The sequence below is a fragment of the Miscanthus floridulus genome, chromosome 7 (genome assembly GCF_019320115.1).
Source record: "Miscanthus floridulus cultivar M001 chromosome 7, ASM1932011v1, whole genome shotgun sequence".
Taxonomy (NCBI): domain Eukaryota; kingdom Viridiplantae; phylum Streptophyta; class Magnoliopsida; order Poales; family Poaceae; genus Miscanthus; species Miscanthus floridulus.
The window spans coordinates 58655038-58680282 of record NC_089586.1 but is presented as its reverse complement, the minus strand read 5'-3'; the positions used below and the strand labels follow the sequence as shown (position 1 = coordinate 58680282).

The 25245-nt window shown below is 45.0% G+C and overlaps 1 non-coding gene across 1 annotated transcript; it reads left to right on the top strand.

Annotated features, from left to right (window-relative positions):
* Window positions 1–24641: 24641 nt before the first annotated feature.
* On the top strand, window positions 24642–24748 carry LOC136468186 (small nucleolar RNA R71). The gene has a single exon (XR_010761722.1). It is a non-coding gene; the product is annotated as a small nucleolar RNA R71 (small nucleolar RNA).
* Window positions 24749–25245: the final 497 nt, after the last annotated feature.

The following is a 25245-nucleotide window of genomic DNA, read 5'->3' as shown; positions in this document are numbered from 1 at the left end:
GGTGAAAGTCTTACCACAAGACTATTTTGGTTAAAAAATGATGTTAGCTCTGCCTTGCTAAAAGAAACAGAGAATTGAAGAAAAAAGTGAAGAAAAAATATATGATAAATAAAAGAAAAAAATATATACATGATATAAAAAATAGAGAGGAAGAAGAAGAAGAGAGAAGGAGGATTCTCCTCTTCTAGACCTTTCCTACCACTATGGCCCATGGTCCATACACACTAGTTGTGTGTGGCCTAGCCTTGTGGCTTGCCTGAGTTGGACTACATGCAATCATACAACTGCTGTAGGAACCTTGAAGCTCCACCCACATATGCTGGCGGTAAGTATACTTAGGTATGTAAAGGTAAATAAAAAGTTCACCAACTTTAGTTACTCATATTGTCTCCATGAAGATATAACTTGCTCATACAAGTCATACCTCACTTGTTTATGTTGTATGCTCTGGTTTGGGTGTTCACATGTGGTACATCCATAGGCTTTTTAAATTAAGCATGGTGCTTAGGTTAAAATAGCCTTCTTTAATCAAACCTAAACATGGTATTTAATTTTGGTTAATGAACTCAAGTAATTACTTTCATAAACAATAGAAGTAATCCATTATGGAGGTAAATCAAGGCTATGTTTATTTTGCAAAACTTTACCTTAGCCTTGCTTGAGTTAAACTAAAAAAATAAAAAAATTGGTGAACAAGTTTTTAATAATAATAAAATAAAATAAATAAATATAAATATATATAATAATAATAATAAGATTTAGGCTCCCTGGTGTTCAAACCGGAAGAGCCTGTTAGGATCAACGCCCTCTTAAGTGAGTACCCAAGATGATAATCCACAAAGGATTATTAAGTTGGACACATCCCTTAATAGGTCATCCTGGTACACCCCCCATGAGATGTACTCAGGTCGGCCTAATCCAGGATCAGTTCGAGAGAGAGAATACATCACAACCATGCTTAAGTTACACCATAGTTTAAAGCATTAACGTTTACAAGTTTTGGTTCACACGCTTAGTTCATAACACAATCACACATCATAGTTTACATCGATGTCTAGCGGAAGTCTTTCAACATAACATAGTTTCATGATAACTGATACACAGGTGTGCCATATCCATGTATCTACGGCAAGGTTTTAAATCTTCGGCTATAGCCTCTGCTATCTCTGGCTATAGCTATTTGAGAAAGATTTAGCTAACTTTTTCCATGTACAAGTTAGCCCTTATCTGCCGCTATAGCCCGTTATATCCGGCTATAGCCTATTTTTGGACATAGAAAGCTAAATGGCTTAGCCGACTATTTAAAACCTTGATCTACGGGACACAGAATCATTCACCACTCCTAATCCGGTGAGGGGTTTGGAGCATAGAAGAATCCATGGACGGGAGCTATGGTACCTGCAAAACTTAAGATCCAATAGGGTGAGTACTCGAATGTATTCTGCAGGTTCGGGGTTATAACCTCGGGGTGTCTTAAGGCATCGATCGGTTATCAGGCTAAGTGGCCCATGACAATCAGCTAGCGAAGGCCCGAACGATCGAGGCCTAGCTAAGCCATGTAGAACAGGCCTAATGCCAAGGCCAAGGTTGGCCATGACCCCTCCTTCTACCTTAGCCACATAATGCACAAGAGACTCACGACCTCCCCACTAGTTAGACCCCTAGGAGGAATGGGGAGGGGTCAAGCCTGACCAAGCGTGCCTACTCAGATAAGAGTTGACATGTCGCACTAACTTTGTAAGGACCAAGGGGATAGTAGTCACCTTAGTCTGGTTAGATGCCACCCCTGTGCCATGTTGCTTAGGCAAGACAACATGCCCAAGGTGGTGATGACCGCTATGGGGACCACTAGCCAGATATGGCCCGACAAGACGCATGTACGATTCTACCCACTACGAGATAGGATCCACAACAAAGGCCTTGACTTAGAGGCCATCCAGACTAGCGAGAGCCATGACCCCAATGATTGGGATCGTGGCCCTTAGCTCCTCAAGCCAACAAGGCGATCGATGACCCGCAGGTGGCTACTAACTCTTGTACGATGCCCCAAGAAACCAGGAGGCGATGATGAAGACCACGGCGGAGACCATGTCACGTAGGACGGCTGATGAACAACCATTGTGCCTACAGTGCTGCCACAGCTAGCATAGTAGCACCATGTCACACCATGTGGTGCTACTCTCAGTGTAAGAGTAGCAAATATATAGGTGGGTGTATGTGCTCTCGGTCATGGGAGTATGACAAGTTTCTCAACTAAAATCAACATGGCTTGACTAGGCTCACTACTAAGGCAAGTAGCATATGTGGAAGTTTTCTAAAGTGCTAAACATATATGGCTCTGGTAGGTGTTTCTTGCCATAGGAGAACTAAGCAAGTTTTTATGTTTTCACAAATAAATTCTCCAATAATAAACTTTGCTCAAGACAGGATAAAAACTTACTCCATTCTTTGCTAATCATGATGTTCTACCACTCAAACTTAATTCTAACACTTACAACCCACGGGACGTAAGTTCATGGTAAGAGCAAAAATATATTAACAATGCCAAACATCGGTGGTTGCAAAAAAATGAGAGTGGTGCCGAAACTAATAGAGCAACATTTATCTGGGTCTAGCAGTTGTCTCCTTTATATTAGGCAGTAGTGAGAGGGTCTTTATTCAAAACTAAAAGCAAAGAAGCATAACCATGGATTACTAGCTTAATTTATTTATTTACAAAGCATAGCAACATTTTTTAGGTGTGAATGAAATTAAAAATGTATGATAGAAATATAAATACTACTAAGTAGAGACATAGAATACTTACTTAGCGGGGGCTCCTCCCCCAAGCTTGCTTCTGTCATGGGATCAGTTGCGTCTCCACCCCATGTGATGAAAAGCATCGTCCCAACAATGGTCGTTCTCCTCAGCTAGCACATGAATGGCCGCTAGCTCTCCTCTGGTCTCTTGCTGAAAGTCCTGCACATGTGCACGAAAGTCATGGCGAAGCGTGGTGGTGTCGAGGTGGATTCCCTCCATCTGGTGCTATAGGAAGCCTACATCACACTCCCAATCTGTAGGAATGGCTAAAGTGGAGTGACGTCCTGCATGGGGAGGGGGATATCCCTCTAAACTAGACAGTTGCATATCTTAGCCACCTACAAAACGAGAAGGGCCTTCTCCAAATGGAGGAACCCACTGTGAACCTCCTGCTGAGTGCATCTATGATCCTCCCACTGAGTGCAACTAGGATCCTCCATACTAGTGTAGATCCCAGGGAGAGACCTCCTCTGGCGCCTACTGCCAATGGTATTCTGGCTGTTGGTGCTAGTGAGATGCTCCCTCCTCCTATGAACCAGGCGAGGTAGCCTATGCACCCCACTGAGATGGGTGCTCCATGCACTGGTTGAGAGCATCTCGAACATTTTGTTTAGCCTAAGCTTGTGCAGCAGTGTCGATAGAATATCGTCGGTAGTCCTCCGAGGGGTATCCCACGAAAATAGATTGATCGATAGAGGAGCGCGAGATCAAGAACAAGAAGGCAATAGAGGCACTAAGTTAGACAGGTTCAGGCCGTCAGTATGACGTAATACCCTACTCCTGTGATCTGTTGGTTTGTATTCGCTATCATATGATATGCCGTGATTTTAGAGGGGGTCCCTGCCTGCCTTATATAGTCCGGGAGGCAGGGTTACAAGTCGGTTAGATATGAGAGATAACAGGAAAGTAATAACTGATTATAGGAATCTTGGGATCATACATATCCTAACAGATCTCGTAGTATCTTTAGGATATCTTCTCGATGTCTTGCGGAAGGTGCCGAGCAGAGTTGTGCCCCGCAAGGCTTCTTCTTGTGGGCTAGGCCACCCCTAGGGGCATAGCCCATGTGGTCTGCTATGGGTATCCGGGGTTGTACACCCCACAGCTAGTCCCCGAGCGCCTTGTACCCGTTGTGCAACGTCGTCTTGAGCTTGTCCGAGCAGGTGCGAACAACACCGAGCAGTCAAGCTCATGGTCCAACCACCATGCTAAATTGCCAAGCTACGTGATCCATCGTCGAGCAGTGTGAACCATCGCCGAGCAGCAGAACCTGTCGTTGAGCAGCGTGACCTATCGTCGAGCACTGTGAACCATCGCTGGGCAAAGTGACCAAAGTATGGCTTGCCATAAGGGTGTAAGGAGCTCAAGTTTAGAATTGAAAATTTCTCCAGTGTACCAAGTGTGCCCACTTAGAGTCCGAACAAAGTTGTAGGAGTCAATCTGATGAGGACATGGCACCTTTGGATATGAACAATGATTATAAGGTGCGCTCGTTCCTACATTTGCATAGTGGCTTTGGTTATAATTCACTTGGTTCCACATGTACATGTCACTATTTGATTATAGGTTCAAATGTGTTTCGTAATGGAAGTTCATCAAAGTTGAACTTTCGGTTTGTCGGTAGCCCGACAGTGCCTCATATTCGAAGGTGCCATGTCCTCATCATCCTCCCCTTCTTGACAACAAACCGTCCTCGGTTTGGGATTAGCTGTGTTCTCAACAGGAGTAATAGGTGCATTGTGAAGTGATGGTTCTGAATTTGCATATGAGGTTGTGAGCTCCTCATTTTCTTCCATGTCATCCTCTCGCTTATATACATTATCCTGCAGAAGGTTAGTCATAGCAAGAGGAATAACAACAGACTCTTCCTCTAAATGGTGCACCTCATCATATGAAGTCAAAACAGGAGGTGGATTAACAAAGGTTTCTCGCATAAGGAGTATCATATCATTCCAAGTTTGAGGTTTGTTAGAAGGATCTAAAGACTCCCACCAAGATAAAGCAGAATGTCGCAAAACACTAGCTGCATTTTTTACCTTCCTCCTTGGACACATAAAGCGAGTAGCAAATATGTTATCTATGGCAATTTCCCACTCCATGTACTCAACAGCACCTATACCATCATAAGTCGGTGGATACGAACAACCTGTCATTGTTAGAAGACAGCAAAAGACAATACAAAAATATTATCCCTATCAAATGACTACGTGGTTGCAGTGGTGTCACTTTTGACAGCAAGTGGAAGCGTCTTACCAAGCTCTTACAAAGTTCTTACCAATGCAAGCAGTGGGCGGTACAACCGGCGGCTGGTTCGTGATACCTGTGAGGTAGTGGTACCAAGATTACAAGGACATTTTTTCTGTACTGATCTGAAGTATATATGTGGAGCTTGGGAGGCACGAAATAAAAACAAATATATATATGTGGCACACAAGTCAGTGACAGATAGCAATATTGAATAAATGTCCAGAGCACTTGTCCTAGTTGCTGGCCTATACGTGTAAACAAGAGAGGAAACAAGGATGAAAGGAAACAAGTATTAAATGTAGCAACGGATATGAACAAGGCAAAAGATACCACAAACAATAGAGCTATTGAGTGTTCCTTATGTGCTCCTTTTCGATATCTTCTATTCTCTTTTACTATTTTTTTCTTTTATTTTTTGTCCAATCTTTTTTTTCTTGCTTTTGCTCTTTTGATATTTTTTTCTCAGCAAGGAGCACACAAGAATAAACCTCAAAAAATTTGAGCTCAATTGAATAAAAGATGTGGCCTATAGAAAATTAGGATTGTGCTCTAAAAAGCATACCAAAACTTGTGGGCCCAGAAACTCAATGTTCCTAATCGAATTTCGCAAATCTAATTTTTGCGAACCCAGCTATGCTGGGATGAAATAGATCTAAAATTTTCTAGCGTTCTCCGTAAATATAAAATTTTTCCCGTTTCGAGTTCGGATGCAAAAGTTATGACTGTTTTAAGGAAGCTGCTCGAATTAGGGATTTAGTGGACATAAGATGCAAACCGATGGTGATACGGAATAGTGGCGGGTGAAGGGATCAACACAAACTAGAAAAGAACACAATCTAAACCAGCAACAAGACTTTGACCTAGGATACAAACTCAACAAAGCAGACTCTGAAACTGAATCATGCAAAGGCTATGGCGTGGATGGTTATAGGATAGAAAACAAATATGGCATTGGACTATGGGATAAAAGCAAAAACACTCGAACTAAGGGTAAGATGCGAACTTGATGGTATACCTGAAGCTCTGATTACCACTTAATGTAAACGAGGGTCCCGATCTTCCGTCAGGTTCAAGATAAACAACGATTTGTTCGGAGAGCGGCACACCGATCCGGCTTCAGATCACAAAGACCCAAACCCTACAACCTTAGCACCACGTCTCCTCTGGTTATCAACCGTGTCGCAATCTGGTTGACCTTGCCAAGAAGGCTAATCCCTGCTGCGAATCGAAGAACACAAGAAAGAACAAGATAAAAAGCAACTCAATTAAAGTGACAATTGCAGATGAATGATTAAGCACTCAAAGTTGGGGTCTTGCAAACCGATAACGGCGACTGTTCAATGACAGATTGATCTAAACCAAAACCCAAACCCTAAAGTAGGTGGTGGCTACTGATTATATAGCGTAAGGGACGTCCAAGGATCCCTCTTCACGTCCTAAAGGTGTCCCAACACGTTACAAGGCCCAACGGCCCAAAAGACGACGACGTAGCGCCGTGACAGATTCTGGACGTCAACTTGTTTTGACGATTCCCATTGATTCTGATGGAATTTTGATGTGGGACCACATTCATTGGTTTCCTTATGAAATTATCTTTCCATCCATATGTGGATCATCAAAAACGGAGTTCAGATGCGTCCTGGGCGTCCGTTTTATTGCAGGCTGGTCCTGACGGCCGAGGCAGACTCGAACTCGGATTGGACTGGGCCTCTGGCTTGGCTTGGACGTACTTGCTGGCCTTCTAAGGTGGTGGCCAAGGAGGAGGACGTCCAAAGCCATCTCTTAGGTGTTCTCCATCTTCTTGGGGCGTGCTCTAGCTTGGGCCTGGGTCCCAAAGATGTCTAACAAGCCCATGACGACAGTGTAGCTCCTGCCAGAAATAGCAATAGAATATATTGGTGATTTGGAGGCCATGCCGACGTGATATTGAGATGGAACCAGATCTATTTGAAAGATTATCAAACAAGCTTTCCATCAAGTGCTCATTAACCTCGATCACACTCCGGATGGATGAGTTATGGCCTTCCCAATGAGGCACTGTCGGGCTACCGACGAACCAAAAGTTCAACTTTGATGAACTTCCATTACGAAACACATTTGAACCTACAATCAAATAGTGACATGTACATGTGGAACCAAGTGAATTATAACCAAAGCCACTATGCAAATGTAGGAATGAGCGCACCTTATAACCATTGTTCATATCCAAAGGTGCCATGTCCTCATCAGTTACTCTGTGCAATCTCCACCCCAATACCATTTTGCACATCTCAATTTTCATCCACTTTTGTGAGGCATACCTCAGAATCCTACCCCACTTCAATTTATTCTGCCACCTATTCTAGCTAAAGAAGAGAGGCGGTGCTGGTTCCAAGGTGGTCAGCGGGGTGTATCTCTAGCTTTGGGATGGGATAGCGAGTGAATATCTTACCATACCGCTGAATACATTGCTGAAGGGGTGGAACACCAGATGGTTCTATATGAAACAAAGCCACCCAGCGGTTCGTTGTAACGCTAACCACATCCCAGAAAGCCAGAGGAGTTGGTTGGAGCTGCCAAGAAAGGACAACATGGAGCAAGTGAATGAACTCCTCAGCTTGATAAATGGCGTGAAGACCAATGGCGGATTGGTAGCGGCGAGTTTCATAGTGCGCCGCATACAACCCTGTAACGAGAGGGCGCACCTAGGCTTTGAATTCAAAGGAGAGACCAACGGTACTCGAGAGAGGCCAGAAATACTATCCAGGAGCAACATTGAAGAGCGAACTGCTAAGCTATACGCTCTGCTATCCTCCTTCAGGCTGTCAAGGTATACAAAGCCCTTTAATTGCAAGAATCTACCTCCTCAGGTGAGTGTCCTGACTATATGTTTCTGAGAAGTTTATTTATACTGCTGAGCAATAAACTGATCCTACTCATGTGAAGATCCATTCATAGGACAGGGCGGTGTATTTCTCGGGCGTGTCGAGAAACGATTGGCCACCGTCAGTGGATGCACGATGACCTGTTCAAATTGAAGAAAGCTCCGTCGATGTCTCCTCTGAATCCGGACGAATGGATATTGGTTGGACGAAGAGTCCTGCCCCGGTGTCGGCAAAAATCTAGGGGAAGAGGCCAGCGGAAGATGAGCCGGCCCAGAAGAAGAGGAAAACAATAGCGACTGCTCCCCACAAACCAGGTAGGATCTCTCTAGATGATGACTAGACCAATCGGACACGAAGAACCGCGGTGTTCGATTGGTCTGACGATGATGAGATTCTTACGAACCCTCCCCCGAGCACGAAAGGGCCTCCACGCAACCCATGCATGGAGGAACAAACCAGGGTAGGCGAAGATGTTCGTGAAGCTCCAACAAGGAGAGTCCCTGAGCAACAAGCGGAGGGAATTGCTGCGCAGCAGTCATCGGAAATCCCCCCTGGGCGGGCAATAGAGATCCTCGAGCAACAAATGGTAGTGGCCCTAGAACAGCAGGCGGAACCAAAGCCGATCGAGGAAGAGCTGAGAATTCCCCTACCGAGCACAACAGTCGACCCCACGGCTGCGCCCGGAGGCTCAGGCCAGCACCGTCGGTTCAAGAAATTGAACCGTCAGACCAAACCGTATGTGTCCTTGTGCTGATGCTACTTTGCTGTATTTCCCTTACTTCTATTGTGACTGAATAACTGATTTGGTACAGTGCCCAGCCAACAACTGATCCACTCCCACCCGCTCAGACTGAGTAGCAACCAGAAACTGGCCCTAGAGCGGTAGAGATGCCAGTAGACCACATCCAGGAGTCCCCGAGTGTTTGGGAGCATGTAGGGGAGCCAATTGCTGCCCCTGGTGGGCTTGATAGCCACGAGAGACTGCCTACTATAGCGAACGAGTCGGCAACAGCGCCTTCGTCAATGGCGGAATTAGTAGCGGAAAAGCTTTCAGCGCTAAAGGAGCAAACGGCGGTCCTCGAAACTTTGGAGGGCATGGTCACACCTGCTATCCGAGCACTAAGCCCTAAGGTGATCCCCCGGCTGCAATGGAGGAGGACAAGGTGGAGGAGATTGTGTGTGATGAACCTTGACCCCAAGCAGTCTGGATCATCCAAAAGCATGGTGATGAAATAGTTATTGTTGAAGAGGAGGACACCAACAAGGAGTTTAGGAGACTGGAGACTTCCCTTACTGGTGTGATGAAACAGATCAAGGTGAATACTTTGTCTGGAAAGGTCTGGATTGTTTATTGGAATTGGTTAACGTTAATGTCATCATGCATTTTGCAGGAAATATCTCGAGTTGCCGAGCAGCGCCGCCAGCTGATAAAGCGAATGGAGCCCCTTGCTACAGAGAATGAAAAACTCAAAGAGGCTAGGAACCTCTCGAAGAAGAATATCTAGAGGGCCCAACGTGAACGAGACCTTGAGGAGTCAAACACGTGGGACCTGGAATACTAGAAGGGGGTCCTTACCGAAAAGCTGGCGGCTGTGTCCGAGCAAGTGCGGAGCTAGTCTGAGCAGCTGGCCGCTGTCTCCGACCAACTAAAATGTGCTTTCGAGCAGCTAGAGAGGAAAAGCGAATAGCTCAACAGTGTTTCCAAGCAGAAAGCAGGTACGGTACATCAACGAATGTACTTTGGTATTGCTGAACAACCGCATTTTCGTTAACAACTATTGTGCTTGTAGAGCAAAACGCTGAGCTCGGCCAAATGCGCCAGGCCAGTTGATCAACTTCGCCAAGAGAAAGCAAAGGAAGCAGAGCGGGCAGACAAACTTGCTGAAGAGCTGAAAGGTGAATTCCTCCTAGTCGGAATTACTGTTGAAGTAGCTTCCTTGTATAATGGATCATTGTAACTCTCGCAGGCTATCGTCATAAAGCCAAAGCGTAGTTTGACGTGCTGGTGCAAGAGGCCAAGGTCCAAAAGGAGAACTTCGACACTGTAATCGCCACTAATTAAGCCAGTGCTTGACTATGTCGATCCAGAACCGGCTGCTCCGCACTGATGATAGGCAGTCAACGTCCCTGACTCCATAATCTAGAGGTGCAAGGCAGCACGGGAGAACTTCAAGACTTTCAACCACGATGCCATTATGACCATCGCTACCCATGTCCTCGCGGTTGTTTGGTCCCATTACCCTACCATCGACCTTCAGTCGATAGGGGGTGGGTTCGTCGAAGGACTAGACGATGCGGGAACGCAGCAGCTGGAGGACGAAGTGGAGGATGCAGCGAAGACGCTGGCCTGGTGATATAGACCTGTTTGGTGAAATGGATGATAACGGCGAAGCTCAATAATCAGCTTATAGATTATCATCTATAAAGGCCTGACAATGTAATTAGAACGTGCGAAAGTGCAAGAAATAATTATTCGTCGAATAAATGCTATAAGGTGCATGTATACGTAATATATGTAGTTTGCTTGTAGTTCAGCGAAATAGTCTTCGCAGTTTCAAACCTGGCACGATTATGCGTAGTTCAAATAACATCCGAATAGTTGGTCTGCTACTGATCCCTATGGCCTTGGCTAGCCCATAGTCCATAACGTCGAGTGCGGAGACCGTGCACGTGTAGGATTAATAGACTTGACCCAGGAACCGTAGCTGACCACCCATTGATATGAACCCGCTAGGGTGAATCCTAATCTTTCGATGAGAGAAGGTGGATAACTCGATTTGGGGATGGAGATGACGTTCACAGCCTGACTACAGCCTTCCAAGTTGTGCCTTAGCAATCGATACACCACCTCCAATGGCCGTCGCGATCTTGTGGAGCACGATCAACCAAACCACTAGGGTAATTCCTGCTAGCAATCGAGGAACAAGCAAGAACAAGTAGAACACACAACTCAATTACAAATATGGAGACAAAAAACCAATCTGAACTCACAAAGTTGGGGTTCTGAATCAAGTAGAACTGGATGGTCTAGTCAACACATGCGTCTACAAGGAAGTAGCAATGGCTAAACTTTCAACAAAACAAAACCCAATCTGTTTGTGGTGGCTCTAATCCTTATTAATACCTAGGGGAATGACCAGGGGGGTGTTGGGGTCATTCTCCAACCCTACGATGTGCATCCCTAATGGACCCAACTTGATACATGGGACATCGGCCCAAAATAGGGTGATGCAGTACCAAAGGTAGAAAAGGTCCTAGCGTTGAAATGACGATTGCAGAAGCATCAGCTAAGATATATCCATGAGTCTAGATCCGTTGGAAAATAGACTTGATAAGCTTTCCAAAAAGTGCTAGAACATCCCAATCAGAGTCCGTATGAAGTCGTGGAGACCATCATAATTTGGGACTATTTTGCAGTCCGAATTCAACTTCCAAAATGTGTTGGACTTGGACTCTTTCTGTCCTTGGAACCAAAGTGACATGGTGGCCTAGCGGAGGACATTAGGAATACTTGGATTTGGTCCCCAATCAACTTCATTAACCTTCCATGCTTTCCATATGCAATCAAACCTTCCCTTGATCCATGTAAGTAGTTATGAAAATGAGAATGAACACACATCATGGTGTAGCATCAATTCATCAAATGTATCAAATACAATCATGATAAAGAATTGTTTCACCTGTGAATCAAAAGTTGCCAATGTGGTTATATCCGAGTAGGAGATGTCCTCATCATTCTCCCCTTCTTGGCTGCAAGTCGTCCTCGACTTGCTCCAATGGCATGCAAAAGTGCTTGCTTTGATGTTGGAACACAGAGCGATGGCTATGCTTGCACGGCCACAACCAGCAATGCTCCCTTTCTTCAGGATTACCCTGTTGCATATGGGAAAAACTAGGAAAGCTTTGCAAGACTATTATTAGTGTTAGTGCAGCCCCCTATTCGTTCACGGTATTGTAGCCCATAAGGATATTTCAGATTAGAGCAAATATAAACTTTATGCACCAAATATTCTCCTTTGTTGTCGTATTTGCCAATTGCATGAAGCGAACAATGATTAAAACTTGGCAAACTAGAATCAAATTTAAGTTTCTCTTTTAGGACAATTTAGATTACATAGAATATCAAATTCAATATAACCTAAAGTATTTAAAGAGGACAACAAATTCAGTTCATCTTGTGCACAAATAATAGGATGAAAAAGCTTTTCTTCAGCACATTTGTATGGTTCCAAACCAAAAGTATCAGACTTATTCACCACTTGTGGCATAGGAGTAAAGAGTCATCAGCACACAAGTCCTCTTTATCATAAGGAACAGCAAGTAAATCATTTTGTGACAAAGGAAAATCAGCAGTGGGTTCCACTATTTGTTGTTCTTCATTAGCATACAGAGTGGACAAATTTTGGACATTATGGGTCACATCATTCTTGCAAGTCAAGCAGATAATAGAATCTCTTTTTTAGCATTGAGAGCAAGACAAAACAATTGACCAATATGGTAATATGATTTGCTAATAACAAGGTTCGAATTTATAATTGAGCCCTCTCATGAACCTACTCATAACATCTTCCATGCATTCATCCAATCCACCAAACATGATACAAATCTTAAAATCATGGTAGTATTGTTTCACAGTCTTACTACCCTGCTTCAAGTTGTCTAATTTTGCAAGCAAACAATCAATATAATATGCAGGAATGAATGCATCTCTAAAAAGAATTTTGAAGTCTTCCCAATATTCTAGAACTTTCTTGTGCCTACGAATGTGTTTCCATTCTAGCAAAGCAAATTCAGTCAAAACATTAGAGGCAATATAAATCTTTTATTTCTCAGACAGGTCATGCTCATCAAATTCATTATCTACTTTTAGCTCCCAATCAATGTAATCTTTAGGATCAAACTTACCATCATATAACGGCAAGTGTTGAATGACATCCTGAATATGAGGGTCTAGTTTCAACAGCTCAAAAATCTTCGTATCACCTGCCATGATTCGTAGAAAACAAGAAACACAAAAATAATATGCATCCTCCTATCAACTACTAGGATGTGTCGGTTGTAATTCTCTCAAACTCAACTTATTAAAACAAGCCCTTACAAGTTCTTACCAAGCCAAACAAGAGGTGATGGCAACCAACAAGTCTACAACCGTGGAATGAAGTGTATCCGTGCTGCAACAACACCACCTGTCAAGCTGTAGTCGAAATATGTGGAGCTATAGGTGGGCCTAAAGCAAGGAAGTACTAGCACCACTGTTAGTCACTAAAAGCAAGCTGAATAATCGTTCAACGACGGTACTAGTGCTGGTTCTAGGCTAAACCTTGCTAGAGATGTGAGCCTAGGCACAAAGGTAGTCACTGAAAAAGAGCAACTAGCACAGCATGAAGAAAACAACAGATTTAGCCCCTTCTTTCTTCTCCTTCTCTTGTCTTTTTTTTCCCTTTTTTCTTCTTTTTCTTTCTTTTTTTTGCAGAGGCCTAAATGTTTTATTTGGTACTATAACAACCCAAAAAATAAGGCTATTGCACATAGCCCCTTCGAATTCAGATTTAACAACTCTTGTTAATACCGCAGATGCGGAAATCTCTAAGATGATTGTGGAGTGCTCAGATTGAATTTTGCTGCAAGGTCAGATCTAGTTGGAAAGAAGACAACTTCAAGTTTCCAGATTGTATTTAAACTCCCAAATCAGACATCATATGGATCCGTGGTGGCAGAAACGCAGCAACAATGTATATGGTGATGGTGGATCTCATGGTGACTAAAACATGATAGAACTCAAAACTCTAAAGGAATAGACACTAAGACTAGCAACTCGACACAACCGATGAGCCCATGGCACGTGTTGGGAAAAATTGGTGACTGGGTCTTTTCCATAAAAAACAGCGTGGAACAGTGTGCTGCTCGGTAGTTGTTATATGAACTTGGAGATAAAGACAACATAAGCGGCGTCTGAGCAATGTATTCTATGTTGAACTCTCGGCCTTGGCTGACCCATAGTCCATAACGTCGAGTGCGAAGCCCACAGACATGTAGGAAAAATAGGTGTGACCAAGGGACCACAGCCGACCACCCATAACGCAGAGCGCGGAGCCCACAGCACGTGTAGGGAGAGATCGGAGACTAGGGTCATCTCTGAAGAGAATAGAAAAGAAAGGATGTTGCTCTCCGATCAAAAAATGTTTGGCGATTTGGAGAAAACGTGCTCGGCGATTTGGAGAAAACATATTCGGCGATTTGGAGAAATCGTGTTCGGTGATTTGGAGAAATCATATTCGGCGATTTTGATTTGGAGAAATTGTGTTCGGTGATTTGGAGAAAACATATTCAGTGATTTGGAGAAATCGTGTTTGACAATTTGGAGAAAACGTGGTCGGCGTAGTTACGGCGATTACGTATTGGAGTTCATCATGAAGTAGCATATCGCTCGGTGACCACAAGTGGATGTTAAACCACAATAGAGACAAAATGGAGGCAAGTTATGGAGACCAAAAACTTTACTGAATATAAAATTGTAGAGTACATATCTATAGTGTTTCAAGGATAGAAATGTATAAGGTGTTCGATGTGCCATGAGTTCGAAACATCGATTCCTTCTATGTCACTTAGGCGATAAGAACCTAGTCGAGTAACCTCTTTGACGACATAAGGCCCTTCCCAGGGGGAAGAGAGCTTGTGCAACCCTTCAATTTTTTGTTTTCTACGAAGAACGAGATCACCGATAGCAAATGAATGACCTTTAACGTTTCAGTTGTAGTACCTCCGCAAGCCTTCCAAATATTTAGCTATACGGACGTAGGTGATTAGGCGTTCTTCCTTGGCCCTATCGACGTCCTTAGACCGAACAACCTTGGCCTGCTCTTCATCATAGTTTTCCACTCTAGGTGCTCAAAAAGTAACGTCCACTGGTAGTATGGCTTCTAAGCCATAGACCAAAAAGTATGGAGTCATGCTGGTGCTGCGACTAGCTTGAGTATGTAGTCCCTAGACTACAGTTGGAAGCTCCTTGAGCCATCTGCTCGGGTGCTTTTCTTCTTTCTGACATAGTCACTTTTTTAGGGCATCAAGGATCATACCATTTGCCCGTTCGACCTGATCGTTGTCTCATGGATGAGCAACAGAGACATATTTGACAGAGATGCAATGGTCTTCGTAGAAGTCCTAGAAGTGATGGCCAGTAAACATAGTTTTGAGATAGGTGATGATGCTGTTTGGTAGACCAAATCTGTGGATGATATCTTCAAAGAGCTCAATGGCCTTCTTTGTAGTGGCCAAGACGAGCGGTTTATATTCAATCCACTTGGAGAATTTGTCAATGGTGACATATATGTATCGGAAACCACCTGGTGCTGGCTTGAAAGGCCTGATCATGTCTAGTCCCCAGCATGCAAAGGGCCACGAGGCTGGGATGGTTTGCAGCTCTTGCGCCAGCACATGTATTTGCTTAGCGAAGAATTGGCATCCTTCACAACATCGGACGAGATCTTCTGCATCAGTGATGGCTGTGGGCCAATAAAAAGCAGCTCAAAAAGCCTTGCTGACTAATGTTCTCGAGGCCACATGGTTGCCACAGGAACTAGAGTGAATTTCAAGAAGTACCTTCACTCCTTCCTCTTGGGTGATGCATTTTTGCAGTATCCCTTCCTTGGCACTTTTCCTCATCAAGCTACCATCCACCAGCACATAAAGCTTGCTTTGATGAACTAGGCATTTAGTTTTAGTCTTGTCTGCGGGTACCTCGGCGCTGGTGAGGTACTTGATGAATTGCTCCCTCCAATCGGCGACCGACGAAGGTACCGCAAGTACCAACTGCTCGGCAGGGGGAACTTCTTTGACTTCCTTATCTTCTTTGATGGATGGCACCGGGAGATCTTGAATGAAGACCCCTAGCAGGATTGTGCGTGAGAAGAACCCAGCTTGGATAAGTGGTCAGCAAGTTGATTTTGGTCACGTACCACATGGTGATATTCGATGCCATAGAATTTTCCTTCAAGCTTTCTAATTTCAGCGCAGTAAGCATCCATCTTCTCGCTGGAATAGGACCAATCTTTGTTGAGCTGGTTGATAACCAGTGTAGAGTCCTCGTACACCATGAGGTATTTGACATCGAGCTTGACGGCTATACGAAGACCATGGAGACATGCTTCGTATTCCATGGCGTTATTGGAGGCCAGGAAGTGTATTCAGAGAACATAACATAGCTTATCCTTGGTCGGTGTAATGAACAAAATGCCTACACCAACACTGTTGATGTTAAGGGCACCGTCGAAGTACATCACCCAGTGTTCAGGGCAAGCAGTGGCGATGGGCTCTTGGATCTCAGTCCATTCAGCGACGAAGTCAGTGAGCGCCTATGACTTAATGGTAGGTCTGCTTCTGAATTCGATGGAATAGGTGCCGAGCTCAACAACCCATTTAATGATGTGGCCATTGGCCTCTTTGTTGCGAAGAATGTCCCCCAAAGGGAACTCAGTGACCATGGTGATCTTATAGTATTTGAAGTAGTGTCGGAGTTTGCGCGACGTAATAAGAATGGCGTATAACAGCTTTTGTACCTAAGGGTAACGAGTTTTGGTCTCGTTAAGTACATCGCTGATGAAGTAAACTGGACATTGTACTTTATAAGCATGCCCGACCTCTTTGCGTTCGACGACAATAGCTGTGCTCATAATGCGAGAAGTGGCGGCGATGTATATTAGCAGAGTCTCATATGGCCTTGGCACTGTCATGATCGGTGGCTTTGTTAAGAACAACTTGAGCTACTCAAAAGCTGAGTCTGCCTCCTCCGACCAGGAAAAGTGCTCGGAGGCCTTGAGGAGCTTGAAGAAAGGTAGCCCTTTTTCACCGAGGCATGATATGAAGCGGCTTAAAGCAGCCATGCAACCTATAAGCTTCTGTATATCCTTGATGCATGTTGGCTATTTCATATTGGTGATGGCAGAGACCTTGTTAGGATTAGGCTCGATGCCTCGAGCACTGACAATGTAGCCTAGCAGTATACCGGATGGAACTCCAAAGATACACTTTGAAGGGTTTAGCTTCCATCGGTACTTGTTCAAGTTGGTGAAGGTTTCTTTGAGGTCGGTGATAAGGTTGTCGGCTATCTTGGTCTTGACGACCACATCATCGATGTAGGCTTCGACATTACGGCCGATCTGTTGGTCGAGGCACATCTGGATGGCCCTTTGATAGGTAGCCTCGACGTTCTTGAGTCTGAAGGACATAGTTTTGTAGCAGTATGCACCGAAAGGTGTAATGAATGACTTTTTTATCTAGTCTTCTTCCTTGAGAGTGTTCTAATGATAGCCGGAGTAATAGTCAAGGAAGGAGAGTAGTTCGTAGTCGGCGGTAGAGTCTACAACCTCGTCTATCTGAGGCAAGCCGAAGGGGTCTTTAGGGCAGTGTTTGTTAAGATCAGTATAATCAACGCACATTCTCCATTCTTTATTCTTTTTTTGAATGAGAATAGGGTTTGCTAACCAATCTGGATGATACACTTCTTTTATAAACCCGGCAGCTAAGAGCCGTTTTATTTCTACCCTAATAGTCTCCTTCTTGTCTGGCGTGAATCGGCGGAGTTTCTGCTTGATCGGTTTGGCGGTCGGCGAGACATTCAAGGAGTGCTCGATCTTCTCCCATGGTACCCCTTGGCATGTCTGTAGGTTTCCAAGCAAACACATTGGCGTTGGCATGTAGGAAGGAGATGAGTGTGCTTTCCTATTTGGGGTCAAGGTGAGCCCCAATCTTCACGGTCTTGGAGGCGTCGTCGAGGCCGAGGCCGACCTCCTTGATTTCCTTCGACTTGGCGGAGGTGCGGGGTAGCTCTAGCTCTAGAATCTCCATGTCATCAGTGGGTGCTATCTTGGCTTCAGCGACCATGCTAGCCATCTGGATGGAGAGGTCGGTGGCTTTGGCGAGAGCGAGACTCTCTGTCTCGCAGGCGTAGGCAATGGAGAGGTTGGCTTGCAGAGCCAGGACTCTAGCAAGCGAAGGCATCTTCAACACCAGATACACGTAGTGTGGTACGGCCATGAATTTGGCTAGAGCTAGCCAGCCAAGTATGGCGTGGTAGGCGGTGTCAAAGTCGGTGACGTAGAAGTTGATATGCTCGACGTGGTAGTTGCTTGCCATGCCAAACTGTACTGGTAGGGTGATCTCTCCAAGTGGTCTGAATGCCCTTCCAAGTACCACACCCTAGAAGGAGGAGTCCGAGGGTGTGAGATCTGATATCGTGAGGCCCAACTCCCTTAGGGCCCCGGTGAAGAGTAGGTTCAAAGCACTGCCACCATCGACAAGGACTTTTCTGAAGAGCACCTTCTGGATGATTGCATCGAGGATGAGGGGGAAACACCCTATGTAGGGCATGTCTGCCCACTGGTCGGCCCTGCTGATGGTAATGGGGACCTCGGACCATGGGTGATAGCTAGGGGTCGACGGTAGTTTCTTCTGAAGTGACGACGAGCACTCATCGGGCGGTGAGCTTCTGTTCCCTTCTACTCTCAGTGGAGGCGAGGCCCCTAAAGATGGTGGCGACTACCTTATCATGGTCCTAAAAGGCATTGTTGTTGTTCCTAGGTGGTCGGTGACCTCTGGCTCCATCATTGGCGTCATCATCGAGCCTCTTGTCCTAGAACTCCCTAGCTAGACCAATGTAGTCCTTCATCTTGTGTTTGGCATTCTTGTGAAGAGGGCATGGGCCGTCGAGGATCTTTTGGTACTGCTCATCATAGTTACGCTTGGCATGAGGTTGACTAACAGTGGTGAAGATGTGTTCTAGCCGGCGGCGGTGATTTTGGCCAGGCCTATGTCCTCTTGTTCAATTACGGCCGCTATCACGATGGTAGCTACGGTCGTCGGGGCAGCGGTCACTATGACATCGGTCATTGGGGCGATTGTCATAGCAGTGAGGCGGGCGCTGAGTGCCTGCATCCTCATTGAAGCACACCTTGGCTTCCTCGGCATCGGCGTACTGGTTGGTGGTAGTTATCATTTTGCCAATACCAGTGGGCGGCTTGCGGTTGAATTTGGAGCGAAGCTCGCGATGGTGGAGTCCTCAGATAAAGGCGGTGATGACTTTAGGTTCTGTGATGTTGGGGATAGAGTTCCTCATCTCAGAGAAATGCTAGATGTAGCTATGGAGGAGCTCGGATGGCTTCTAGTTGATGTGGTTGAGATCATGCTTCGTGTCGGGTTGAGTACATGTGGCCATATAGTTGTCGGTGAAGACTTTCTTCAACTCTTCCCATGACCCGATGGAGTCTAGCGCGAGGCTGGTAAACCAGCTCATGGCGGGTGGCATGAGCATGATGGGGAGATAATTTGCCATGATACTGGTGTCTCCTCCCATGACGTGGATAGTAGTGGCATAAGTCTGTAGCCACTAAGTTGGGTTCATTCTTCCTTCGTAGCACTCGACCCCGGTGATCTTAAAACCACAGGGCCACCGAAGTGTTTGAAGTGCCCTTATGAAAGCCAGAGGCCCCTTAGGGTTGTCAACACCGTCGTCTATGGCGTTATGGTCGAGGATAGGCTCGAGGGCTAAGTCTGGGTGGCCATACTCCCTTTTGTAATCCTGGCGGCAAAGCACTTTGTCTTCATGGCGACCAAAGCGACGTTGCTTGATACGTCGTCGCGCATCCCGGAGGTTGCTGAGATGTACTCTAGCATCCTATTCGACCTCCTGGTCATGCTGGTGATGGTGTTCGACACGATGCCCCCTGGGTCCCCCTGGAGATGTAGCGATTGGTCAGTGAAACGGCTTTGACTAGGGCGACAATTGGATCTTGGCACAACTGATCGGTGAATCATGCTCGTAGAGCACGAAGGTCTCTGATCCTCATGAATCTCATTGACCTGATAGTGAGCCGCTTTAAGCATGGCGGTGATCTTGGCAAGCTCGGGCATTTGAGGGAAACGAGCGAGCTCATTGGCGGCTACTGCCAAATTGGCGCTTGGAGTCTTGAAGACGTCGTGGCCGTCGACGTAGAGAAATTCTTTGTCGAGGTCGTGGTGGAGCGGGAGCGGTCTTCCTTGAGAGTTGAGCTAATTATTTTGAGCAGCCTCGGCCCTCGCGATGGCTACCTTGTTTTCTCACCGCTGCACGCGGTTGATGTTCCGGTTCTCCCGAGCAACATGCTCCTCCTCGGTTTCACTGTTCCAAGGAGGGCTGTCGATGCTGACGTTGAAGATCGCACCACCCCGGAAGGGTGGAAGGAGAAATTGATTGGAGAAGGTTTCAGCGAGGGTCTCCATAGAGCCCTGAGACTCGGAGCCTGGAGTTTCTTCTAGGATGGTCTAGAGGTGTGCCTCGGGGCTTTGGCCTAAGTGTAGCATGTTGACGGCTGGCTGAAGCTAGATGGCAACCTGGTTGGCGAGTTTGCCCCTTAGGGTATGTTGGTAAGCAGCAGTGGCATTGGTGAATCCGAAGGGTAGGGCCGTAACCCCTGTAGTTTCCCGAGCATCCTCCAATAGATCTAGATCGGAGGGTGGTTGGCACTGAACCAGAGTGTCCAATGCCGATTCAGCGATGGAGAGACAATCGGTGAGCTTCAGTCTGACCTGGTCGATGGATTCGATCAGATCATCATTGTTGAACGGCCTCTTCTGGTACCGAGGAAGTGGACGGTGAGTCATTGCCGAAGGAGACCTCAAAATCGGCTCTGAGATCGGATCTATAGTTGTAGGTGTGGGGGTGGTTGGCGTAGAGTCGATCTACCCTAGCTCAAGGAGCTCTCCGACTCCGTCAGCATTGATGACCCATGAGATGGATCCGACCATGAAGATCTAGCTGGGCTGCGGAAGAGACGAAGAGCCTATGGAAAAGCCATCTTGTTCGATAAGGAAATAGCACGCACACACCTACCTGGCGCACCAACTGTCAATAGAATATCATTGGCAGTCCTCCGAGGGGTATCCCACGAAGGTAGATTGATCGACAGAGGAGCGTGAGATCAAGAACAAGAAGACAACAGAGGCACACGAGTTAGACAGGTTCAGGCTGTTAGTATGACATAATACCCTACTCCTGTGATCTGTTGGTTTGTATTAGCTATTGTATGATATGCCGTGATTTTAGAGGGGGTCCCTACCTGCCTTATATAGTCCAGGAGGTAGGGTTACAAGTCGGTTAGATCTGAGAGATAACCGGAAAGTAATAACTGATTACAGGAATCTTGGGATGATACATATCCTAACAGATCTCGTAGTATCTTTATGATATCTTCCCGATGTCTTGTAGAAGGCGCCGAGCAGAGTTGTGCTTTGCAAGGCTTCTTCTTGTGGCTAGGCCACCCCTAGGGGCACAACCCATATGGTCTGTCATGGGTATCCGGGGTCATACACCCCACAAGCAGCTTACACCCCACAAGCAGCTTGGGAGGCAGCAGCTTGCCTCCTTGTCATCCTCCTTGTCACCTGTATTTCACCTGCAACCCTACGGTTGTATGCTTCTATGGTTTCCAATGGGATGGTTAGCCGGTCAACATTACTTAACCAAAATTTTGTGTTGGGCAAACGAATTTCACTTAATGCACCCAGGATAAGTCATGACATAAGAATCATCCTCTTGATCTATTTTCATCATGTGTGCTTGGGAAAAGTGATCATAATCAAGATAGACTCTATCGGTGGGTATGTAATTAATTAAAGCCGTATCAAGCAATCCCATGTTTCTTGCAAGTCTAGTAATTAAGGAGGTGCACTCAACATATTCATCACGTTCAAAAGTTCCTAGCCAATAATCTATCATCCCAATGACAGGAGAAATATGAGTTTTATTTAGCATGGCATACATGATTTTAATTTCATCAACTCTAACGGTACGGAGATCATTCCTAGGGAACAATGTCATAGCAAGCCATTGGTGCATACAGCGCAATGTGGGATTATGAATTTCACTAGTCCTAGGTTGAGTAGAGCTATCTTTGTCACTAATTTCTTTCCAAAAGTCTACTTGAACAAATCCTTCTTTGGCTCTATCCAAATTATGATTGCAATTTTTATCAAAGCCTAGCAAGACACTAAATTGTTTCCAAGTGTAGGTATATTGCTCACCGAAAAATCTAAATGTGACATGCATAGCGGTCCTAGTGAGTGTGCATAAAAATTCTATGGTAAGTTCCCTACACCCATCTTCATTCACCCACCAAAAATTTTCCCATCCTATTGCATGAAAGATAACTTGGAATTCGGTGATCATACCTGTGCGATTTAGGAAGTTGTGGTCATAGGCACGGGTGTGATGAAATATTCGGTCTTTAAGGATTTAGAAAGCTTACCTCTCATGATCATCTACCAAGATGATTTTCTCATCACTTGTTAGAATGTGAATTGTTGCTTCTCTACTCTCTTGGCTTGCTTGGTCGATAGACATGGCATCGCTGCCATGGTTTCTTTGTCTTCCCGCTATAGATTGGTCATCCGATAGGAACCGAATGTGCTTGTTGGCCTTCTTCTTTCCAATGCCCAAAGCACCTTTGATTTTCTTCATGATCCTACAAGCAAGAGCAAGCTAGAGACAAGAGCCCCTTGTGTGATGAGTGGATCACCACTACGATGATTCTCCTCTCCCTAATAATTCATTTGCTTAGTGATTTAAGCAAAGATGCTCATGGTGTGGAGTACAAAGGAGAGAGGAGTGGAACTTTGGTTCTTGGAGGTGAAAATGTTGGTGGTGTGCGTGTGTGAGCTTCACAAGGACATAAATGAGTGGGAGAGAGCAAAGTGCTAAAGGCACCAGAGTAGGGCATCGGGCGGCCCCCCTTGGCGGCAATTCTGATATCCCTTGCATGGATTCCCTCCTAGATGCCCTCACAAGTGTACCACTAGGTGAATGAGTGAAAGGAAAATGCCAAGAGGTGAATGAATGGATTGGAAATGTTGGAGGCAAGGACAAGGTGAGTGGAGGATAAAGAACAAAGTGACCATCAAATTCTTGCCTTGGCCTTGCTCTTAACGTGAATGGAGGAGTGAATGGAGGTGAGAGAAGACAAGAGGGGACATAGGTGGGGCTGGCCGATGGCAAAAGATGGCCGGGCAGCCACCTAATACCCCCTTTAATGATTTTTGGCTTTTTAAGCAAGGTATACTAAGCATGTTTTCACATAAAATGATGGTGCTTAGTGAAAATAAATAGGGATTAGGTGCCTACCTTTGCTTAACTCACCTCAATTTAGCTCCTCGGATTCCTTCCATGTCAATGATCTATGGTGGCTTGCTCTCGTGAATCATGGAATTGTCATCTTGCTTATGCATGATAGATATGTCGGGAGGCTTTAATTTCACCAACGAACATTGATCCGATCTTGGTTGGAAGTGGAGTATTTCTTCCTTGCCATTTATATTGACATGAATTTCTCTGGCTTCAACATCAATGTGAGCATTTGCCATGCTCAAAATGGTCTACCCAAGATTAGTGTTGTTTTAGTGTCGGCACTAATATCCAACACCACAAAATCTACAGGAATAAAATAGCTCCTTGTGGATTGATCGATCGGCCAGCTGCAAACACATTGTGGTTGGGGATAATGAATTATGAATTAATTTATCATACACTACCTTTGGCATGATGCTAACGCTTGCTCCAAGATCATAGATGGCTTGATCAATTGCTGAGCACCGATGAGCATGATATAGTAGGATTTCTTGGGTCCTTCTTCTTTTTAGGCAGCTAATTAAGTATGGCTGCGCTGCACTCCTCGGTCAATCTCACTACCTCTATTCTTGGCAATGGCTTCTTTTTATTGAGTATATCTTTTAAATATTTGGCATATGTGGGGACCTACATAGCGTCAATTAACGGTATATGTATATATATAATTTTTGAATTACCTCAATGAATTTCTTGAATTGTTCATCCTCTGTTGCCTTTCTATTACGCTCGGGAAATGGTTACACTTCAGTGTCAAAGAACTCATGAGGGGTTGTCTTTCCTTTCTCTTTGGGCACAACAGGGGCTTCTTCTTCAGCTGGGACTTCAATTATTACTTTCTTCTTTGTTGCTTCAAGATAGGGTGGATCACGTGTGGTTTTTCCACCTCGTGTAGTTATAGCACTAACTTTTTCATTATGTGAAATTTTTGAAATCAAAGTGGTTAATTGATTTTCTAGCCTATCATTAAAGTTACGCTAATTTCCTAAAGCTAAAGAAAATCATCAAGCCTACCATGAATATCTCCTAAGATCCTATTATGATGAAGCAATTTAGCATGAATTTGCTCATTGATTTTGGCTTGACTAAAAACAAGATCTCTAAGGGAAGAATAATCAGAGGGATGAGTGGTTGAATTATCTTGATTAACTCATGGATTCCATCTCTAGTAAGGCTGTGATGGAGGTGGCCCATATCCACCATCATTAAGAAGGGATTTAAGGTCTCTACTAGGGCAGACATCACTAGTGTGATTCATGCCCCCGCATTCCTCACATGGCAAGTTTACCTATGGCTATTTGGCTACAAAATATTCTATAGTGGCATGGTCTCTTTTCTAGTTTGCTCTTTCTTCTAACTTATTCAAAATATATTCCATAGATAAAGAATTAACTTCATAACTATGGGACGTACCTTTGAGATGGTCATCAGTCCATTCTTAGTTTTCCACCATCTTCTCGATCAACTCCTTTGCTTGACCCACCTTCAAAGAGAAGAATGCTCCTCCGGCGGCATCATCAAGGTGTTGATGGGACTCCATAGTGAGCCCATGGTAGAAGTTCTAGATGAGCAACCAATCCTCCATTCCGTGGTGATGTCATGCTTGGATGTACTCTTGGAGTCGCTCCCATGCCTCCGGAATGAATTCTTGGGCCTATTGTTGGAAGTTAGAAATTTTGCTATGAAGAAGATTGGTTTTACCTATGGGGAAGAACTTGACGAGGAAGTCATTTAAACACTTCTCCCATGTATTCAAGGCTCCCTCATTGGTGTAAAACCAATGCTTCGCCTTTTTGAGCAATGAGAAAGGAAAAAGTCAGAGTCGAATGGTGTCTTTTGAGACTCCTCTGATTGAGATTGTGTTGCAAATCTCTAGAAAATTCTAAAGATGAGCATTGGCATCCTCCAAAGGTTTGCCACGAAAAAGGCTTGCTTGCACCATGGTTCTTAGTGTGGGCTTAAGCACAAACTCTTCTTTTCCACTAAGGATATTAGGACCTACAGCTACATTGGAGATGGTAGGGAAGGAATAATCGTGAATCACCTTAACAATTGCACCAGAACTAGTTGATGCAATACTGCTAGGATGAATAGGTTCGATGGGTAGAGGTTCGGAAAAAACCAGTTCAATTGGGATTTTTGAACAGACTGGGTCAATTTGTGGAGGAATTGGATGGATCGGAGGGA